The sequence below is a fragment of the Haematobia irritans genome, chromosome 5 (genome assembly GCF_050003625.1).
Source record: "Haematobia irritans isolate KBUSLIRL chromosome 5, ASM5000362v1, whole genome shotgun sequence".
In the NCBI taxonomy this organism is placed as follows: Eukaryota; Metazoa; Arthropoda; class Insecta; order Diptera; family Muscidae; genus Haematobia; species Haematobia irritans.
In genome coordinates, this window is record NC_134401.1 from 76133801 (window position 1) to 76155960 (window position 22160).

The 22160-nt window shown below is 34.0% G+C and overlaps 2 protein-coding genes and 1 long non-coding RNA gene across 13 annotated transcripts in view; 1 reads left to right on the forward strand and 2 right to left on the reverse strand.

The window, feature by feature from the left end:
* LOC142239454 (tyrosine-protein kinase Src42A) overlaps window positions 1-22160 on the reverse strand; it is a 266830-nt gene that overhangs the window by 118908 nt on the left and 125762 nt on the right. The gene's annotated exons all lie outside the window — the stretch shown is intronic.
* Window positions 1-22160, reverse strand: part of LOC142239452 (uncharacterized) — a 57373-nt gene that overhangs the window by 20666 nt on the left and 14547 nt on the right. The gene's annotated exons all lie outside the window — the stretch shown is intronic.
* LOC142239456 (uncharacterized) lies at window positions 929-1649 on the forward strand. The gene is made up of 2 exons (XR_012723040.1): window positions 929-1349; window positions 1419-1649. It is a non-coding gene; the product is annotated as an uncharacterized LOC142239456 (long non-coding RNA).

The following is a 22160-nucleotide window of genomic DNA, read 5'->3' on the forward strand; positions in this document are numbered from 1 at the left end:
ACTTACCGCATGTAATATGTGCTGAATTGACTTTCATTTGGTAAAAGTTTTGTTGTGTATAGTGAAGGTTAAGGTACGCGTAGTACCTCCTGATAGCAGCATATGTATTGTAACCATATCTGAGTTCATTGCAAAACTAGTTTTACAGCAGAAAATTTCCATACGTAAGGAAGATTTTGAATAGAATTGTGTTTACAGCTACAGCGCGTGGTGAAATAGATTGTCAATTGTTACAAACATAACAGCTTTAATATCATGTCAAATACAATTTAAACCTTGATTTCGAATAATTTCATTAATACAACAAATTTCGTTACTTCCTATAGGTCCCCGAGTAAGGAAGTAAGCTCAAAGTAATTTTGTTATTTGTTTAGTGTAATATTTTAATATAACTTATTTTTGGGTTAAAGAAAATTATTTGAGACCAAAAACAACTATAAATATGGGTTAGATTAATATTGAGGCTTTACTTTGTAGTGTCTGTTATAAATTTGATTCTAAAACGGAAAAATACTTCTTTCCAAACCAATAGTGCAATATTTCTTTATAATCTAATAAAAAAAATCTATCGACCCATGTATCAATCTATCCCTGAACTAAATATAGACTTCTCCTTTCTAAGCTTTTCAAAATCGTAAAGAACATGTATTTGGTTTCCATTGAAAGAATATTTTCGTACGTTCGCGGCTCGAAGTGCATTCATATTCAAAAGATATTCAAAAAATTGTCCCCTAAAGATCTTCTAAATATGAACGCATTCAATTTTTTTGATTTTTTTTCTTTCAATTTTATACACCGAATTAAAACCGAATTACGTCAAAAGATCCGCATTGCTGGAAAAAAACTTCCACCAACAATGTAACATTTACACAAAAAAAAAAAAATCTGACTCAATCACGAAATTAATTGATCCAATTAATTTTTTAATTGAAATTAAAGGCCTGCACAAGACGTCTTATAAGACATATCAAGACATTTTTGTCTATTGAGGGTCATTGTTTACTCTCATTTGTTCCCGCAAATCATTGTATTTTTCCCTACACATGAACTATTATCTTGTGTGTACAAATACAAAAACTCACGCCAAACACTATTTACATATTCAGCATTTGCAAACTTACACACATCTCGCGTATTTGCAAGTTTTATATGGTGTACCTATTGTATTTCCATCTCCACGCTAGTAAAATGTATAAAACCACCACCATTTGTTTGGAGTTGTGAGTAAGTGAGAGAAGGAGAAACTGAGAAGCAGAAGAGAGCAATATAATGTCAAGTAGGGATGCCATATCACAATAAAACGAATGCTTTTATAGCTGAAAGCAGGGAGATTGATGGTAATTGCGGTGGTAATCAAATTCCTAAATATTTTTTGGTTTAAACTGGTAATATTACTACTAATAACTGACTATTTTCAGACTATTGCACCAGCAACTAACAATGAAAATATAACGGTTCACATATGAATTCTCTCCATTAGTGTTACCGCCTATTTTGCCGCTGCATGTAAATATAAAACTCCAAAATCGCAATATTTTCAATAAGCATAGAAAAGACAACCATATTATGTTATTTGAATTTTGATATATAACATAGGTACCTTTATGTTTAAATAACTAATAAACCAACATTCGTTATTTTTAAATTAAGTTTCTTTGCATTTCGATTAATAACATTTAATTAAAGGAGGTGATTCAGAGTCGATCGGTATATATTTTATGGGGTCTAAAATCAATATTTCTGGTAGGCACATTTTTTGTTTTTGTTGTTATTATACCCTGACCACTATTTAGGGTATAAAAATGAATGTAATTGATCGAAACACAGTCAAAAAATACCACTTTTTCTTCCTACAAGTTGGCAACTCTGACTAACAAATGCACCACAAAAGCATAGCAAAGCAAAAAGATGAATCTCTAGGAATACTCGGTCGCTATGCTTCGTGTCCCGAGTATTTGATGTTGTTTTGTGTTATTTATTCATTATCGATGAATGTGTTTATGCATTTTGCCTTTGCAAAGAGAGTATTTGAGTTTGCGGGATCAGGGCAAATATTGGAAGTACGAGTATTTGTTGAAATAAATACACACTATGTTTAATTTGCTCAGAGCTTCTTCGGTTACAAATACTATTTGTACTCTCATTTATACTCTCATGTCTTGACTTTGGCCGTAAACACCATTTGGTATTTGCCTGCCAAATACATTTGTGCAGGCCTCTAATTGAAATGTCTTCAATCACGAAAATGATAGTACAGTAATCCCTCGATTTACGTCGTGATTGGTTCCGGAATTTGACGACGTTAATCGAAACGACGTAAAACGAATTAAAACTTGCTCATACTCACTCCTAAGTCCATTTAATTATGTATGTATATGGGTGTACATAATAAACAACTTGAAGAATAAAAGTAATTCAGTCTTTTATCCATAAAAAATAAATAACTAAATATATATCCATAAAGCAAACATAAAAAAACAATTCATTATTCCAAAATATCAGGGTTTAAAACTTAAGTTCATAAACAAATGAAAAACCGTTACGTTGTATACATATAAAAAACATCGTCACTTCGACAATTGCGTATATATGCAATGTCAATCAGAGTTTGACGAATTTCGGTAAGAATTTCAGTAATAAATGTTGCAATGTCATCATCGTTGGTACTTATTTCACTAATGGAAGGAGTCTCTGATAAAGCTGGCAAAAAAATCGACGACGTAAATCGAATGGCAACGTAAATCGAAGTTGGATGGAACAAAAAACTTGACGACGTAAATCGAAACAACGTAAACCGAGACGACGTAAATCGAGGGATTACTGTATCAATCACAGTTTTAATTGGGCATAGAAAAAATTCTTGATTAAAAAATTAATTGATGTCATTAGCAATTTTCAATTAATTTTTTAATTGATTCAATTAAAAATTTAATTGATTTTGAATGCAAACCCCAATTAATTTTTTTTAAATGTAACTATTTTCAATTACTTTCTGAAATGGCCTAGAGTTTTTATTTGGATTAAGAAATATTCATCACTTTTTAACTGACTTAGTCTTCCGAATTTGATTAAAAAGTTAATTGTATCAATTAATTTTTTAATTAAAAATTTTAAAATTTCCAATCATTGACTTAATTAACTTAATGTTTCTATCTTGATTAAAAAGTTAATTGTATCAATTAATTTATTAATTGAAAAAACATTGAACTTCAATTAATTTTTTAATTGGAAATATTTTGGTGATATTTTTTTCTGTGTAGTGCTTTTTATACCTGAAGTATAAGACAAAATATTTTTTTTCTTAATAATGACAGCGATTCTTAATCTTAATATACAATTGGTCATTAATTGCATCCATAAATGTGGTCCTCGAACCGAATGCCTTTAACAAGTGGTAACTTAATCCTCGATACACACACGCACAATATAGGCAAGAGTGCAATAGCCCAACCTTTGTGCTATCGTGGAAAAACTTCATCTTTGTTCCAAACAAAAGAACATTCGCATAAACTTACTTAGAAAAATTTTACCCCCACTGTATGACTCCTCTCCTAATGCTATGCTCACTAAACGAGCATTGCCTTAAGATTGTTTACAACGAGATTGCGTGGAAGTTGCAGCAGATGCTGTATGCCTCCACCATTCACAATCCCCCAACCAGAAATCTAGTCAAAAGGTTTACTGACCTTTAAATTGAGGACAGGCACCATGTTACAAGTGTAGTTATGAATTGAATTGGTGCTGGGAACCTATTGCGCTAGAAATCGCACCAATGTGTTTATAGGGGCACTGTCACTAGGCAACCGTGTGTACAGCAAGCACACAATAGACCCCACAAGCTAAATTTATGCCAGAGAAGGCATGTAAATTGTATTTAAGTGTGTTTATACTCCACACTTGAACTAAAGGGTGATTCTTTTGAGGTTAGGATTTTCATGCATTAGTATTTGACAGATCACGTGGGATTTCAGACATGGTGTCAAAGAGAAAGATGCTCAGTATGCTTTGACATTTCATCATGAATAGACTTACTAACGAGCCACAACGTCGAATTTTCAGTGAATGGGCCCTAGAAAAGTTGGCAGAAAATCCGCTTTTTTATCGACAAATTTTGTTCAGCGATGAGGCTCATTTCTGGTTGAATGGCTACGTAAATAAGCAAAATTGCCGCATTTGGAGTGAAGAGCAACCAGAAGCCGTTCAAGAACTGCCCATGCATCCCGAAAAATGCACTGTTTGGTGTGGTTTGTACGCTGGTGGAATCATTGGACCGTATTTTTTCAAAGATGCTGTTGGACGCAACGTTACGGTGAATGGCGATCGCTATCGTTCGATGCTAACAAACTTTTTGTTGCCAAAAATGGAAGAACTGAACTTGGTTGACATGTGGTTTCAACAAGATGGCGCTACATGCCACACAGCTCGCGATTCTATGGCCATTTTGAGGGAAAACTTCGGAGAACAATTCATCTCAAGAAATGGACCGGTAAGTTGGCCACCAAGATCATGCGATTTGACGCCTTTAGACTATTTTTTGTGGGGCTACGTCAAGTCTAAAGTCTACAGAAATAAGCCAGCAACTATTCCAGCTTTGGAAGACAACATTTCCGAAGAAATTCGGGCTATTCCGGCCGAAATGCTCGAAAAAGTTGCCCAAAATTGGACTTTCCGAATGGACCACCTAAGACGCAGCCGCGGTCAACATTTAAATGAAATTATCTTCAAAAAGTAAATGTCATGGACCAATCTAACGTTTCAAATAAAGAACCGATGAGATTTTGCAAATTTTATGCGTTTTTTAAAAAAAAAAAGTTATCAAGCTCTTAACAAATCACCCTATACAATAAAAAAAAAAAAAAAAAAAAAAAACAAGAGAAAAGAAAAGCAAACCAAACACTGGTGTTCTCCAGTTTAATATCGAGCAGCTTTTATGGACATTTTCCTTGGGGTTAGATGTTACTGGAAAAGTGCTAAGACCTATTTGTAACCGGTTTCATGGTAGCCCTTTGCATATTTTCGTCTCTATTTCAATACTTGTGAGTAAGTTAATTCTCCTTTCGAGTAGCATGGAATAAAATCGCATTTTAGATATATGTTTTATAATTCAAACGTTCCTACATGTAGAAGATATAAAAAAATCCCTGCCATCTTTAATCATACCTTTGTACGAGAAATATTATGGAAAAAATATTTTCTCTAGGATATGTAATACGAAAAGTCAAATTTCTCAATGACTGACTGAGATTTATCATTGCTTTAAATATTCAATTGAGTATGAATTTAAGATTTTAATATATTGAATATATGTGTTGTGATGGAAATTATTAATAAAAGAAGACTACAAAAATTTCCCGCTATTTCATATCGAGGTTTTCAAAATGTATCTAGTGTAACCACACACAAAATTTTTTTTCTGATTCAATCACGAAATTAATTGATCCAATTAATTTTTAATTGAAATGTCTTCAATCACAGAAATGATAGTATCAATTAAAAAATTAATTGAAGGTCAATTAAAAAGTTAATTGATCCAATTAAAAAATTAATTGATACTATTATTTTTGTGATTGATTTTTGTTTCAATTATAAAAATTGTTGAATCAATTAAATTTTTAATTTAATATTTTTAAAGCTCAATTATAATTTTAATTGGAAAAATTTTCGTGAATTTTTTTGTGTGTGCCTGCAATAAAAAAGGATGGTAGAGAGGTTATCCCTTCGATATTTTTCGATAATTTACTGTAGGTGGACTTTTCCATGACGCACATAGTGCATATATAGATATTTGTTTGTAAATACAGAGTTTTCTTTAATTTTTAATTGAAATCCGATAATGTTTAATTTTTTTATATGTATTCTAGAGGCTGATGTTTGTCGCAGGCGTGGTACCTATAAGTATACTATTAGGTACCATGCAACAATATATTGTTTTGGTAGTTGAATATTCTAAACAAACTAGATTTTTGGAAAAACAATACGATTTTTTTAGTGGCTTGGTCCAAATTGAGCCACATCTTGCCAAATTCAAGGAGGCGATGGGTCTGGAACATGTATAGAAATATAAAATCTTAGATCGATTTCTATGATATTCAACTAACTTTTTTTGCACTTGTAGTTTCACTATAGTGAATATATCCACGGAAGACATAAAAATATGTACAACCAATCTTATGTAATTAGTGGTGGGTCTCATTGGACCTCATCACGCAGAAGCGAACTAAACTTTTTGAAACACCTATAAAAACGGATTTAATGTTTCAATCAAATAAAAATTTAAAGTTTTCAACTTAAAAATAAGTCATAAAACAATACACTGCAAATCATATAAATGATAAAGTTATGTATGAATAGAAATCAAAAAGGGTTAAAGGATATATATCACGCACAGAAGGGTTAAAAGATATATAAGTTAAAGGATGTAGGTTAGGTTAAGTTAGGTGGCAGCCCGATGTATTAGGCTCACTTAGACTATTCAGTCCATTGTGATACCACAGTGGTGAACTTCTCTCTTATCACTGAGTGCTGCCCGATTCCATGTTAAGCTCAATGACAAGGGACCTCCTTTTTATAGCCGAGTCCGAACGGCGTTCCACATTGAAGTGAAACCAGAAATGTCACCAGCATTACTGAGGTGGGATAATCCAATTTTTGGTGTTCGGTCGAAGCAGGAATCGAACCCACGACCTTGGGTATGCAAGGCGGGCATGCTAACCATTGCACAACGGTGGCTCCCGGATGTATAAAATATACTTTAATTATTACATATTACTAAAGAATATCCACACAAAAAAATCAAACAAAAACCAATTTCAAAACAATTGCCTATGAAGTGTAAGCCCATTATATGCCATGTGAGTAGAATATGGATCAGACCCATTATTTTCGCCTTATATATCAAAGAGACCATGTACAAAAGTATATTTTTTCTGTATAAACATGAGACAGTGCTACCCACATACGAGTATATGGAACGAATGGTGCTTTAATTTTTAAATTCATACTTGAAAACAAAATCTCTATTAACGATAAAACGACAAAGGTTATAAGATTCAGGCCACATGCTCGGTTTGATTTTACGTTTAGCATAAATCTAGGTCGCAAGGCAATAACGGAAGTTGACTCAGTTAAATATCAGTCAAACATATGTTATTTTCGACATATTGAAAACGAAAAAATCGCTATATCAATTTAAATACCAACTTAATGAAGATATATTTTTGTTTAAATATATCAGATGAATAGTTTACCGACTATCATATAATCTAAATTGCTAAATTGCCTCCGGAACCGGAATTTCCTTGTGAGTGTCCATATGACTAAAGTTTTTTTTCTACTTTTGAGTGGTTGATGTGAAATTCAGAATAATTCTCAATTAAAACAACTTGGACACTGCCTAAAATATTTTGATCTACAACATAAAAAAATTGTATCCACAAAAAGGACGTGGTTGCTGCCTAAAACGTTATTAGCCCATAGACACCTTCAAAAGAATATAAAACGGTTAAGGTTAGGTTAAAGTGGCAGCCCAATATTTCAGGCTCACTTAGAGCTCCACAGTGGTGAACATCTCAAGTTATGATTTTGAAAAAGAAAATATTTCTGGTGTCTAGATCTCGATCTAGAAGAAGAAAACAGGTCCCGTTTGAGTAGTTATATTTAATACACAGCCATTTATAGTGGTGTTTTTTTTTTTGTTTCGTGATGGAAAATATCAACAATTTACATTAGCGTGCAAAAAAGAGCACCTGTTTTATACATTTGAGTTGATGTACCAATAAAAATATTACGAAATTCTAACAAAACTGCTAATTCAGTCCAAAAATACTTATGAAAGTTAGAATAATTGGTAAATTTACAATTGTATGATTTTATAAGTACATGTCCCGCAGGTTTTTGATGAAAATTATTAAAGAATGGCTATGACAGCAATGCTATATGGTGTTTGGTCTGGTGACCGGCACTTCAACAGTCGACACGTTTAGATAAAGTTCAGCGAATGGCATGCTTATGTATCTCAGGCAAGCTGCATCTATTGCCTTTAGACTTTTTGGCCAAATAGTCAGCTGCAACAGAGGCTGTTGTTGGGAAAATGCACCATGTCACAGTTCGGTCCCCAAAATAAATATAGATTTCTACGCCGATTGGATGGGCAAGTGGGCTACGCAGACATGGTACTTCAAATAGCGAAAGGATTACCTAAATACTATAGTGTTTTTCAGGCTGAAATATTAGCAATAAAAGAGGTGGCAAATTGGCTGAGAAGTAATGTTCCAACAAATGTTGGCATTAATATATACTCAACCCGCAATAAAATCCACGGACTCTGTGTTCCTTAACTCGAAAACGGCCATTGACTGCCGCAAATCTGTCAACGAGATGGCTGTGAAGTACAATATTCACCTAATATGGGTGCCTGGCCACAGGAACATACCGGGGAACTGCGAAGCGGGTGAGTTAGCATGGCTAGGAACTACCTTACACATTACAGGGGAACTAGAATCTGTTGGTATGCCTCTAGCTACCTGCAAGCTCTTACTGCGTGAGAAGGCTGTTATGATGGCAAATGTCCGATGCGAGAATTGCAAGGGTTGGAACTAGAGGTGTGCACGTGACACGAAAATGTCGTGACTCACGAAAATTCTCGTGACTCACGCGTGAGTCGTGAGTCACGCTCATGGCAACGGCGTGAGTGTGCGTGAGCGTGATTAACAAACCAAAATGTCGTGACTCACGAAAATTCTCGTGACTCACGCGTGAGTCGTGAGTCACGCTCATGGCAACGGCGTGAGTGTGCGTGAGCGTGATTAACAAACCAAAATGTCGTGCGTGAGCGTGAGTCACGAAAATATTATCTTCGTGAGTGTGCGTGAGTAAAGATGTACGCTCACGAAAATAATCCTGCTCACATAAAACGCTTAAGAGTTAAATTCATTTACAATTTTAGTGACACCTGGGTGTAATAACGCTCTCGATTTTAATAATGCTCATGTTTTCAGACGCCTCGCTAAGGTAAATTACTCAAAAAATTGTTCGTGAGTCACGACATTTTTCGTGAGTCACGATATTTTTCGTGAGTCACGACATTTTCGTGCGTGAGTACAAATTTTCTGTTCGTGAGTGTGCGTGAGCGTGAGTCCTACCAAACAATATCGTGCGTGAGTATAATGTGGGTCATTTTTGTCTAAATCAGAAGAACATATTTATGGGGGCTATACCTAAATCTGAAACGATTTGGATCAAATTCGACACACTTAAATAGAATTTTAAATCTACTCTCTGTGTACAATAAGTGTAAAATATACACTCAAAAAAAGTGAACTCTCCATTTCACTAAAGCCAATTTAACTTTATTTTAGTTCAGGCAATTATTACGTTTGGAGAAAGTTTCCTTTACTCTAATAATTTTTTAAGTACGTTAGTTAAATTAACTAAAACCCAGGGAAAAAAATATACTCAAATGAAGCATAAAGATTAACTAAATTTGCGTCTTCCACGAAATAGTTCAGAATTTCTTTAAATTTGTAAATTTTACCAAAAATGCGTCCATCATGAACTTCGTATGTCACTAAAGACATTCTTGCAATTGTGAACTCCAAGTTTTTCCTTCAAATTACAAAATTTTCTTTAACAAGTGACAAGTTAGTTATGTCTAATAAATTTTCTTGAAATTGTCGAAAAATATTTACTTATTTTTATGACATCGGCGTGATGCCAACGTTTGTAATACTGTTTAGTTAAAATTTTCTACAAATATTTAAAATTTTCTAAAATTAACCGAAAGTTGTCTTCCTGGTTTGTTCACTGTTTTTTCAGTGTAGTTTCTACCCTATTTTCCCAAATTATATCTGAACCGACTGTACTCCTTGCGCAAACTTTGAAGCAAATCGATATGAAACTCTGGTCTCTGGGGTCATATAACATAAGTGCATATCATGCGGAAGACATATATGGGAGCTATATCTAAACTTGAACTAATTTGGCTGATGTTTTGCCAGTTTTATGAGGCTCACAAAACATTCGGATGTACGAAGTTTGAGGCAGATATGTTGATAAATACGTCAATAATGACCAGATCGGTGATAAATATATATGGCAGCTATATCTAAATCCAAACGGATTTTTTCCAAAATCAATAGCGATTGTCTCTAAGTTAGCATAAGATCCTATGCCAGACATAAACTGTGAGCTGTACTTTACACACATGAACAGACAGACAGACGGACAATCGACTCCGAATTTAATTCTAAGACGATCGGTATACTAAGCGATGGATCCCCGACTGGTCCTTCTTAGTGTTATACGGTATACAAATGCACGAACCACAGTAGTGGTGAAGGGTATAATAAATAATAAATAAGGAAATTAATAAATTGTTTTTCGATTGAATGAAATTTTCTTTTGATGCCTCTCCAAAACCATCCATAAGGTGGAAGCGTTGATTTGGGTCAGTGCACCAAGTGCACGATATAATAAATTTCTTACAAAAAAAGATTGCCGCTTCCAATTGTTGCCGTATTGTGTGTGCATTTGTATGTTTTTTGTTTTTAATTGTTATTATTTCGTTTCTTTTGAATTGATTTTTATTGTAGTTTATTTCATTATTGCTTGCCAAGCAGCCTTTGGTGATTACTGGTATTTGAAGTTTGAATAAATGATTAATTCACGAAGCTTACGAGAGACGCACAAAGCCCCGTGCCGTCAGAAAAGATCTTCCAAACTATCGCTGTATTACATGCAATGTAGTTGGCCTTTGGCGTAACTAGAGTGTAAATTATGACCAATAACAACAATTATGGTCAACAGCAGAAGACACAAAACTGGCGGTCAATGACCCTTTTCGATTTCTTATTCATGTTGTAGTTGGAGCAGAAAAAGCTCCTACTCATGTATAGTATTTCTCTCTAGAAATCTTTGGACATTTATATAAAAAGAGGTCTTATGCAATCATATAATGGGTTAAAATCCTCTAATACAAATGTTAAGAGTAAGTGGGCATATCGTAACCAGAGAGTTGAATTAGTAGATTGATCGGATGTTCGAACTATCAGATCGGATGTTCGAACTATTGAGATAAATTGATTAAAAACAAGTGAGTAAAGCAGAAAGTCGGGCGGGACCGACTATATCATACCCTAAACCACCCCTACTGAATTAGTAAACATTGTTTGTGGGGTATCAATGGTATACGAGGGCAGTTCGGAAACTTCTTAGCCTGGCACAAAAAGCGCGGTATAAACAGACAAAAGTTAAGTGTTTTGGAAACTTCCATCTCTGTTATGAACACATGTTGAATTTTGTTACGATCTGGCAACTCCTACATATAGAAACAGGTGTTCAAAAAAGACGCATCCGCAATTTTTTTACAATGGAAAAATTAGAAATGCGTGCTGTCATATATTAAATATTTACATAAAAAAGGTTTATCGGGACAAGAAATTCATAATGATATGGTGAAGTGCTCCTTCATATGCAACAGTAAAAAATTGGGTTGCTGAATTTAAACGTGGTCGTACAAGCATTGAAGATGAACCACGTAGTGGACGTCCAAAAACAGCAACAACAACAGAAATTGTAGCCAAAGTGCATGATATGGTATTAAATGATCGACGAATAAAAGTGCGTGAAATTGCTAATATCATGGGCATCTCAAATGATCGAGTCCATTTAATTTTGCATGAAGAACTACAGATGAAAAAGCTTTCTGCAAGATGGCTGCTGCATTTGTTAACAGTCGATCAAAAACGCATAAGAATGAACATTTCTCAACCTTGTTTGGATAGTTTTAAGCGAAATAAAATGGATTTTAAGCATCGTTTCATAACTGTTGATGAGACATGGATCCACCACATGGATCCAGAGACAAAAGAACAATCCAAACAATGGACTGAAGCTGGAGGAAGTCTCCCAAAGAAGGAAAAAACAATTCAATCGGCTGGTAAGGTTATGGCAATGGTTTTTTGGGGCTTCAAAGGTATTTTATTGATTGACTATCTGCAAAAGGGTAAAACAATAAATTCAGAGTACTATTGCAACCTTTTGGATCAATTAAATATCCAAATTCGAGGAAAACGTCCTGGCTTACAACACAAAAAAATAATTTTTCATCAAGACAACGCACCAGCGCACAAGAGTGTTTTAACAATGGCTAAAATCAACGAATTAGAGTACGAGTTGCTTGACCACCCACCTTATTCTCCTGGTTTAACTCCCAGTGACTTTTACTTTTCCCCAAATCTAAAAAAAATCCTTGCTGGCAAGCGTTTTACCTCAAATTAAGATGCAATTACAGTTGTAAACCACTATTTTGAAGACCTTGAGGAAAACTATTTTAATCAAGGGATAGAATTTCTAGAAAAGCGTTGGACTAAGTGTATTGAAGTTTCAGGAGATTATGTTGAAAAATAAAAATATTTTTGAAAAACCAACTATTCTCCTTCATTGATAGGCTAAGAAGTTTCCGAACCGCCCTCGTAGGTTTGAGGAAACCAGCATTTCCACATTTAAGAACATTAAGGGGTACATGGGAGTTTTATCACAATCTGAACAGAAATATCTGATATTAGGAGCTATAGTTGATTCTGAAGCTACAGAGTTAGTATGCCTCGAGTCCATTATTAAAAAAAGATGAAATCGGTCAATTAGTTACCCACAAATTTCTGAAAATAAGATAATAGATTTATGTAAGAGCTACATGTAAGTCTAAATACGATCAGTTCATACATGTACTTTTGAAATTTGAGCAACATTGGTTTATAAATAAGGGTTTTATGGCCAAATTTCTGAAAATCGGGCGATACAAAATTGGACTTTCCGAATGGACCACCTAAGACGCAGCCGCGGTCAACATTTAAATGAAATTATCTTCAAAAAGTAAATGTCATGGACCAATCTAACGTTTCAAATAAAGAACCGATGAGATTTTGCAAATTTTATGCGTTTTTTTTTAAAAAAAAGTTATCAAGCTCTTAACAAATCACCCTTTATATGGGAGCTATAGCTAAATCTGAACCGATTTCCATGAGTTTTTGTACATATAGTAAGTACTATAGAAAAAAAAGATTTGGCCAACTTTGAGTCAGATCGGTTGATAAATAAGGGACCTATGGCCAAATTTGGGTAAATCGGGCGATACATATATATGGGAGCTACATCTAATTCTGAACCTATTTCGATGAAATTTGGCACACTTAAAGGGCGGTCTATTGGATTACTTTGTGGCAAATTTGACGCCGATCCGTTAGTAAATTAACGCAATCTGACCCCATTTATCGAAATTGGGCGATACATATATATGGGAGCTATATCTAAATTTGATCCGATTTTTTTCCAAATTCAATAGCGTTTGCCCTCGTACCAAAAACACGCCACATACGGACGGACACCAAGCGCTAGATCGACTCAGGAGGTGATGCTGAGTCGATCGGTATATATTTTATGGGGTCTAAAGTCAATATTTCTGGTAGGCACATTTTTTTGGCAGATCAAAGTTATTATACACATATTTGGCAGATCAAAGTTATATTTTATTATAAACGACATCAAACTCTATTTCCCCATTTAGTTTCGATTTATTTTTCGATGTTATTTTAAAGTAGAGGCTTAAATCTAAATAAGCTATAAATATTTTCCATATTGGTGAGCACTAAAATGCATTTTTATAAATTTCTTTAGCAATGAACGAAAATACGAAATTTTGAGTCCATTTTTCTACTATAGGTCTCTAGTAAATGGACATTCGTACAAAAACTATAGCTGATATTTTTCGGGTTCTTTTTTGTATTTTTTCTCACACTTCGATAGATATAATAGGTCAAATAGCGCTTGTTTTCATAGAAGTAGTATTTGGTCATAATTCAAGAACAAACTCGTATAGCTCTTGAAGTAATGGAGGTAGGTCCTCAGAATTACAATTTTTCTTCTACATGCTGTTAATACAAGTAAAAACAGAAGAAAAATTTAAGTTTGTAACATTAGGTTTATTTTGGTAGTGATTAAAATATACATATAGTGTGGTAGTGGTTAAAATATACATATAATTTAGTCCTCTTAATCATGTTGGAAAGCAAGCCCGCCTAAAGGCGGTGTTGGGCATTCCCAAAATTTTTTTTACTAAACGGAAATAATTCTGTAACTTTTAAATGGATAAAGTTTTTTCTTAGTTTGCAAGTTTGTGGGTGGGGTCTTTAGTGGGTTCACGGTCTGATCTGTAGACGTTGAAAGTTGGTCACCTTGGGCGTAAGAAACTTTGTTGTAGTTGCCAAATCCACAATTATGAACCGATTTCGATGATTTTGTCTTTGCTGGATAGAAATTGTAAAACCCTACAAAACAGTTTGCTTGCGTGTAAAAATAAAAATTTAAAGTTCTCGAGATATGGAATCCACAATTTATTTTTTTTTTTTTTGCAAAATTTTGAAAGTTTGTATTTTGGACCTGGAAGGTGAGTTTCTGGTCAGATACTTGTTTTCTTTTCTTATCTGCATTGCCTACATTTCCTACGTAATTTCGAAGAAAAAATTGTGGACCTATGTGCTACCACACCGCGCTTTTGTATTTTTCTCATGAACGTGTGTCCAATTACAGTGTTGTCCATATTTTAATTTTAGATAATAATGTTAAATTATTATTTCGGGCTCATCCCGAATATGTCATTTAAAAGGATTCCAGTTTTCCAAAATGAGTTATGAATATATTTTAGGAATGGTGGACACAATTCTCTCTGAATAATATACTGATGATGAGGAAGGCTCGAGTAGTAATGACATTGATCAAATTCATTTTAGTTAATTATTTATCAATATTATCAATTCGTCGAAATCCAGTTCAATAAATCATTGTAAAGCCGAACAACCTTAAAATGCCGTTGGTTTGCGAAGCGAAGTTTCAGTCGTGCCAACGTTCTACGACACCGAAAATGCTACATTTTAATGATAACCCTTCAGTAAATTGTACAACATAAAGCCGCTATTTCAAACCATTCTGATAACCAAAAGAAAAAATAATAAGTATTGCGTTAGAATAACTTTTTTACTTTGTGTATTTTTTTTACGTAATTCCCAACCCCGCCTTTTGACGGCCATGTCATTTTCCGCCCTAGCGTGTAAACTATTGATCAAAATGGAAATTGGGTTTGAAATTCGTCAATTTCAGCCCAAAATTAATCTTGTATGTTTTATCACACAAAACAAAAAATTGAGAATTAGAGGGTTCAAACGCTTAATTTTAAAAGGAAAATATAATTTATAGTCATATGTGTGTATGTTGCATCTATTTCGAAGTGGTTTCATAGCAGTTTATTAAAATACCCTGATTTAATTGCCTACATTTGGCATTTAATTTGTAATTTTGCATTGAAAATACAGAAATAGAAAGTCGGTTGCTGAGATTTAGAAATCACCGGTTCTACAGGTCCACCGAAAATGGGATTTTCATCAAAACCGACTCTCGGTGTAAGAAGATAAGCCAGTCCACCGATTATGATCACTCTAGTGCAAACTGGCCCCAAATACACTAATAGCAAAAAAAATCGTACTATTAACGAAATGGTCATTAAGATTTGACTACCCAAACAATTTCTTAAATAGAATGAATCTTTTCGTTATTCGAAGGAAATTTCTCTTTATTAACGACAAAGTTCATTAACGAAAATTCGACTTCTGTTGTGAAAATCATACCTCGCACAGTGGCAAACTGAGGACATTTAAAACACTGCCGACAAACGAGAGTTGCATGTGCTGTTGATGGTGACTTGAGTAAATGAGAATTGAATAATTTTATCCCTATTTTATACCAAAGACATATATTACACAGAAATAAGGAACATACGAGGGCGGTTTGTAAACTTCTTAGCCTACCAAAAAAAGAGAATAGTTAGTTTTTCAAAAAAACTGGGAGCTAAATCAGGAGAATAAAGTGGGTGGTCAAGCAACTCGTACTTTAATTCGTTGATTTTAGCCATTGTTAAAACACTCTTGTGCGCTGGTGCGTTGTCTTGATGAAAAATTATTTTTTTTTGTGTTGTAAGCCAGGACGTTTTTCTCGAATTTGTACATTTAATTGATCCAAAAGGTTGCAATAGTACTCTGAATTTATTGTTTTACCCTTTTGCAGATAGTCAACCAATAAAATACGTTTGAAGTCCCAAAAAACCGTTGACATAACCTTACCTGCCGATTGAATTGTTTTTGCCTTCTTTGGGGCACTTCCTCCAGCTTCACTCCATTGTTTGGATTGTTCTTTTGTCTCTGGAGTATAGTGGTGGATCCATGTCTCAGTTATGAAGCGATGCTTAAAATCCATTTTATTTCGCTTAAAACGATCCAAACAAGGTTGAGAAATGGTAATTCTTATGCGTTTTGGTCGACTGTTAACAAATGCAGCACCCATCTTGCAGAAAGCTTTTTCATCTGTAGTTCTTCATGCAAAATTAAATGGATTCGATCATTTGAGATGCCCATGATATGCAATTTCACGCACTTTTATTCGTCGATCATTTAATACCATATCATGCACTTTGGCTACAATTTGTGTTGTTGTTGCTGTTTTTGGACGTCCACTACGTGGTTCATCTTCAATGCTTGTACGACCACGTTTAAATTCAGCAACCCAATTTTTAACTGTTGCATATGAAGGAGCACTTTCACCTTTCACGTGAATGTGTTCACCATACCATTATGAATTTCTTGTCCCGATAAAACAGCTCGCATTTCTAATTTTTCTATTATAAAAAAATTGCGGATTCGTCTTTCATGAACACCTGTTTCTATATGAAGGAGTTGCCAGATCGAAACAAAATTTAACATGTGTTCATAACAGAGATGGAAGTTTCCAAAACAATAACTTTTTTCTGTTTATACCGCGCTTTTTGTGCTAGGCTAAGAAGTTTCCGAACTGCCCTCGTACGTGAATATTGTTTATGTTTTATTATTTTTTCATTTTACGTTCGTCCTGTTTGTTCCTTTGAATTCCTTTCTGGCCCTTAAAAGGATAGCGTTTTTTAGATTGATGTTAGCATTTTAAAACTGTACACTCTGTACAGACGAAATGAAGGCAAATCATTTTGTTCAGACCATTATGGTATCACATATGTTTAATTGCTCTCTTTTCGAAGAATACTGATCGATTCTATGTTTAGTTCAATGATAAGGGACCTCATTTTTAAAGCCAGATCAGAACAGCATTTCACATTGCGGTGAAACTACTTAAAGAAGCTTTAAAACACTGGGAAATACTCAGTGGGAATAATCCATCGAAACTGGGATTGAACCCATGATCCCTTGTATGCTATTCAGACATGTTAACGACAAACACTTGACTGAAGTATACAAAACTATTTTCCCCGCAAACAAGTTGAACAATAAAATGTCAAGAAAAAAATTTGCATGATATTTTTGACCATGTAATGGTTCTATAAGTAAATTATAAAAATATTCGCTGCAAACAAATATTAAATAATCACGAAAAACTGTCATACAACTCACCTAGTAAAAAGTGAGCCTGAAATAAAGTAGGATGCCTTAAACCATTTTTTTTTGTTTGTTTTTTATTTATTAAGTCTATAGATACAAAAATCCTTACAGACTAAAATGTACATACATATGTATATACCATCATTAAGACAATATTATATGTTTAGCAACATTAAAATTTTTTGTTTTAGTGTATCTTTATTTTCTGATGGTCTAAAATTTTAATATTTAAATAATACTACATGTTAGCGAATTTGAGGACTATTGAATTCTTATGGTAACAATTCTCGGACAGGAAACTTACATAAGAATATACAACAATGGAATACTCTAAATAAGCATTAAATGGTTGTTGAAAACATGTCCAAACACGTGTATTCTGTGTGTGTAATGTGGTCGCCGCTTGCGGTTTCTTGTTTTTGTGAAATTGTCTATTGTTAAAAGCTTTTACAGTTTCGGAAGGAATATGCCAACCAATATTCCACTCTAAACCGCATGCGAAGGGAAGATATGTGTTTAAATGCGTGTCTAATTTCCATTTTATTGGGAAAAACGTTGTTTTATTGTGTTGCAGAGAAAACATCAAGAAATTACGACGCAGTCATGAGAGGAAAATGCACGTTTGAATTTCTTCTTCTAATGAACGTCTCACAATGGCCTCCTCTATTGACTAAATGAAAATAAAATTTTCAATTTTGAAAAATATAAAACGAACAACTGAAAACAATTGAATGAAGAACTTCCCTGCCTGAAAAGGCGGCATGACATTAAGCGGGAACTGTGTTCGAATGTCACGTAATGGGCGATACATACATACATACACAAATGCAGATGTACATGGTTACTTTCCACTAGAACAACGCAAAACACAGTTTCCTTAAATCATGCTATAGCTGGACTGAAGTACTCCCATTCAATTTTCAATATTAAACATGAGAAAAAAATTGAAAAAATATGGAATAGGCGTATTCAATGAATCTTACGAAAGCGAAGTGCATGACATAGCCATTGGGAGATCACGTTTCCACAAGGGTGGGTGTAATGAAGGAGCTCTGTTTGTCAATCAAATTCGCGATAAAATTTACTGATCGCCGCACGTTACACAAATGAAAAATGATCATTTGTATATGCTTTTCCAAATAAGAGCCCTTGTTTAAGAAGGTCAATAGAAAGAGTGAATACGAATATCATTTGAGATCAGAGTTGCCAGATGTAAATACTTATTTAACATATAGAAAAGCTAAGCAACGAGAACCACAAAGGACCACATCAAAAGACAATGCCATTGGGAATTTAAAATAAAAAATAATTTGTTTATAGTGTCCTTTCAAATGCCTCCTCCCTTAGTACGCTTAAGACCCTGATTGATTTTTGTTTCAATTAAAAAATATGTTGAATCAATTAAATTTTTAATTGAATATTTTTTAATACTCAATTAAGACTTTTTTCGTGAAATTTTTTCTGTGTGAGTTGTGAACCAAATACAATGTTCTGGATGATCTGTGTAGTCCAAGAATTATATAAATTTTGTTAGGTTAGGTGTCAGCCAAATGATTGCATTTTGTTATCCACACATGTAAGAAACTGTGCAGGAATGGTTAAAATATGGGGAAATGGTTAATCAGCGGTTGATAATGCTCACGGCATTTCTGAGCGTTTCAAGGATCCTATACCAAAATTTACTTTTTATATGATTTTATTAAAGTCGAAGTAATTGTAAGGAATCGTTGCTGGCAAAGATTTGACTTAATTATTATATTAATCTTAATTTTTGTGTCTCACAATATTAGGGACAAATTCTTTATATTACAGAAATTTTAATTAAATGAAAGTTCTAATATTCGTTTTAATTTTTTCGTTAAATTTAGGACATCAATCTTTAACGTTTGCACACGCTACAGAGTCATCACTAGCTGCACGAAAGCGGCTCTGGCCATTGTCGTGCAAACGAAGCAACTCTTTGGTGAGTTCTTGCACTCTTTGGTACTTCAATTTATTTAATCCAAACTCTTTTTTCAATATGTGTTGCATTCGTTTTCGCAATATGTTCAGCTCACGAGCCAATTTTCTAAATCTGAGGCGTGGATTTTTATCTGACCGTCACATTTCGGATAATATCTGGCGTTGTTACCGTTTTTTTTTTCGTCCACTTTTTGCGACATGCTATTATCAAGATAAAGAGTAATAGCAAGAGAAACGAACGATTTATTCACATTGAAATCCTGAAGGGCTTTCCAGCCAAATATAAAGCAATCACACTATCACGCTTAAATTCCATCACGAATAACTTTGTTTTTGAATGCAAAAGATCAAAATGATCTTGTAAGCTGGATTGTCACTGGAAAAAAATTAGAAATTATAGCAACATGAAGTTGGTTGCAATAGATATCAGCCACCATGTATGTATAAAATATCATTTAATTTAATAATAATACTTTGTGGTTTTGTATCAAGAACGCATTTACATAATACCAATAAAAAATACTGTGCTAATTTTGTTAACAGTTATGAGAATTAATTATTCTGTGATAAAACAAAATTGCAACTGCTGGCGACAACAACAACGTAACATGCGAAATTCTTGAGACCTTATTTCTAATCACTAAAGTTCCTGATTAGGCACGCAATACTGACTGTCAAACGTGAATAAATTGTAACACTTTGAAGTTTGGTGGTTTTGGAATGCACTTGCTCTTTACTCATAAGCCAAAGAAATTACAACAAAATTCCATCATCTTCTGATCCATAAGGTGTGCTACCTTACAACTATTATGGAACAAAAGATTACAGAAAAGTATGTCAAACACATTGTGCTGTCAGATCGAAACCAAATTTATTACGTAAAACAGAATGGAAGTAATGTAACGGTCGACCTTAAAATTTTCAAACAAAACACCAACAACAAAATCATCGAAAACAGAAACCACGCAGAATTACCGCATTCGCGATTCAGTGGTGATGAGCACTTTTTAGCACGGAATTCCAACAGCAGACGGACGGACGGTACCAACAAATGCCAAGCAGGCAATTGAAACACTTCCAACCATGTAGCCAGAAATTCTACGAGCAGAGTGGAGCAATTAATTTGTGCCACTTGACTTGAATGTTTTATGCGCAAAGAGAATTCGAATTTGCGATTTTCATTTTGATATTTGAGACCATTCCCATTCTAACGGTATTGGGTGGATTGTGAAAAGTTACAATGCCCATCAAACGTAACTTTGGCGCTCACCCAATCATCAATATATCCCCATAATTATCCGTCATTAGCCGCCAACCAAGACCGAAGATCGATCCAAAATATCCAAACAGTCATATAATCGAACATGAAAAACAACATAACATAGCTCCAAAACCGTATAGCGTGTAAAGGGTGAGTGCGACATGCTTCCGCTCAATTCATTTGGAAAATAAAATAGAAAGTTCTGTGTGAAATTTCAAAACGCATGATTTTTGACAAACATGACAGATAAGCCGAACCAAAAACCAGTCTTCATATATCGATATTCCCATTCCCCCATCGAATAAATCCACAACGGATGACGAATGAAAATTAAAAACAAAATGCAAATCATCAAATATTATTGCTTTTTTCTTTTTTGGCGTGTGTTGTTTTGAATTTTAAACTTCATAAATCCCGATTCTTAATAAAAGTGGTGTTTGTAGTGGAATAGAGACGGCGAGGTAGACTTGGAGAAAGCTAAAGGAACAGACGCTGGCCGATTATACAGAACTCACACGCAGGGAAGGAATATGATCACATCAAACATGTTTCAAGAGCAAAATGTTATTTTTGTATGGTGACCATGTAACATGTTTGTCACTAAAATGTTATTTTCTCGTCAAATATAACCTGCTTGCCGAAATCAGATACATGATTTCCGTGAAAATAACATGGTTGCGAAAACCATGTTACATGGTCACCACCCAAAAATAACATTTTAACATGTTTGAGGTGATCATATTCCTTCTCTGGGTGCAGGAATCTTGATAAGAGTACATGGATCCCAAGATGCTGAACTTCACTTTAAGACTTGTCTAGACGGATTTAATTTTCATCCAAAAAATTTCGAAAATGTGTTCATATCTGTCGATTAGATATAGATAGGGTTGGCTAGTTCCAGTTAGACCTAATTTAGTTCCACAGTTCCTTTTCATTTTATATACGGACGAAAAAGACTGTTTTCGTATGTTTGGCTGTAAAACTTATATGTTTATAACTCAAATTTTTAACACATTATTTTTAAGTGTTAATTTTTAAGAAATAGTTAAGTGCTAATATAACAAGTTTGCGACATATATGTTAATATGTTAGAACATATTATGTTTTGGACATAAAATTTTTTTAAATCTAATATGTGTGGATGCAACCATATATTAATTTAGAATTTACCTATAAGCATATATGTTTTTCGAAAGAGAGACCGAGAGAGTATGCTGCAAGTAAAATAGTAGAAGTAAGCGCCTTAAAAATATATACACACAAAGAAACTTTCATTAAAAGTTTTTCTACGAGTGTATGCCTAAGGTGAAACATAATATGTTTGAATAATACAAACAATATTTTGTTTGTACCAAACCTGAAAATATATATGCTTGAAGCAGAATGTGTTTGGGAGTATATGTTACAGAAGCGATTTTTTTGAGGGTGTACTGAGAAGGAATTTATCACCCCAAACATGTTGTTTGTGG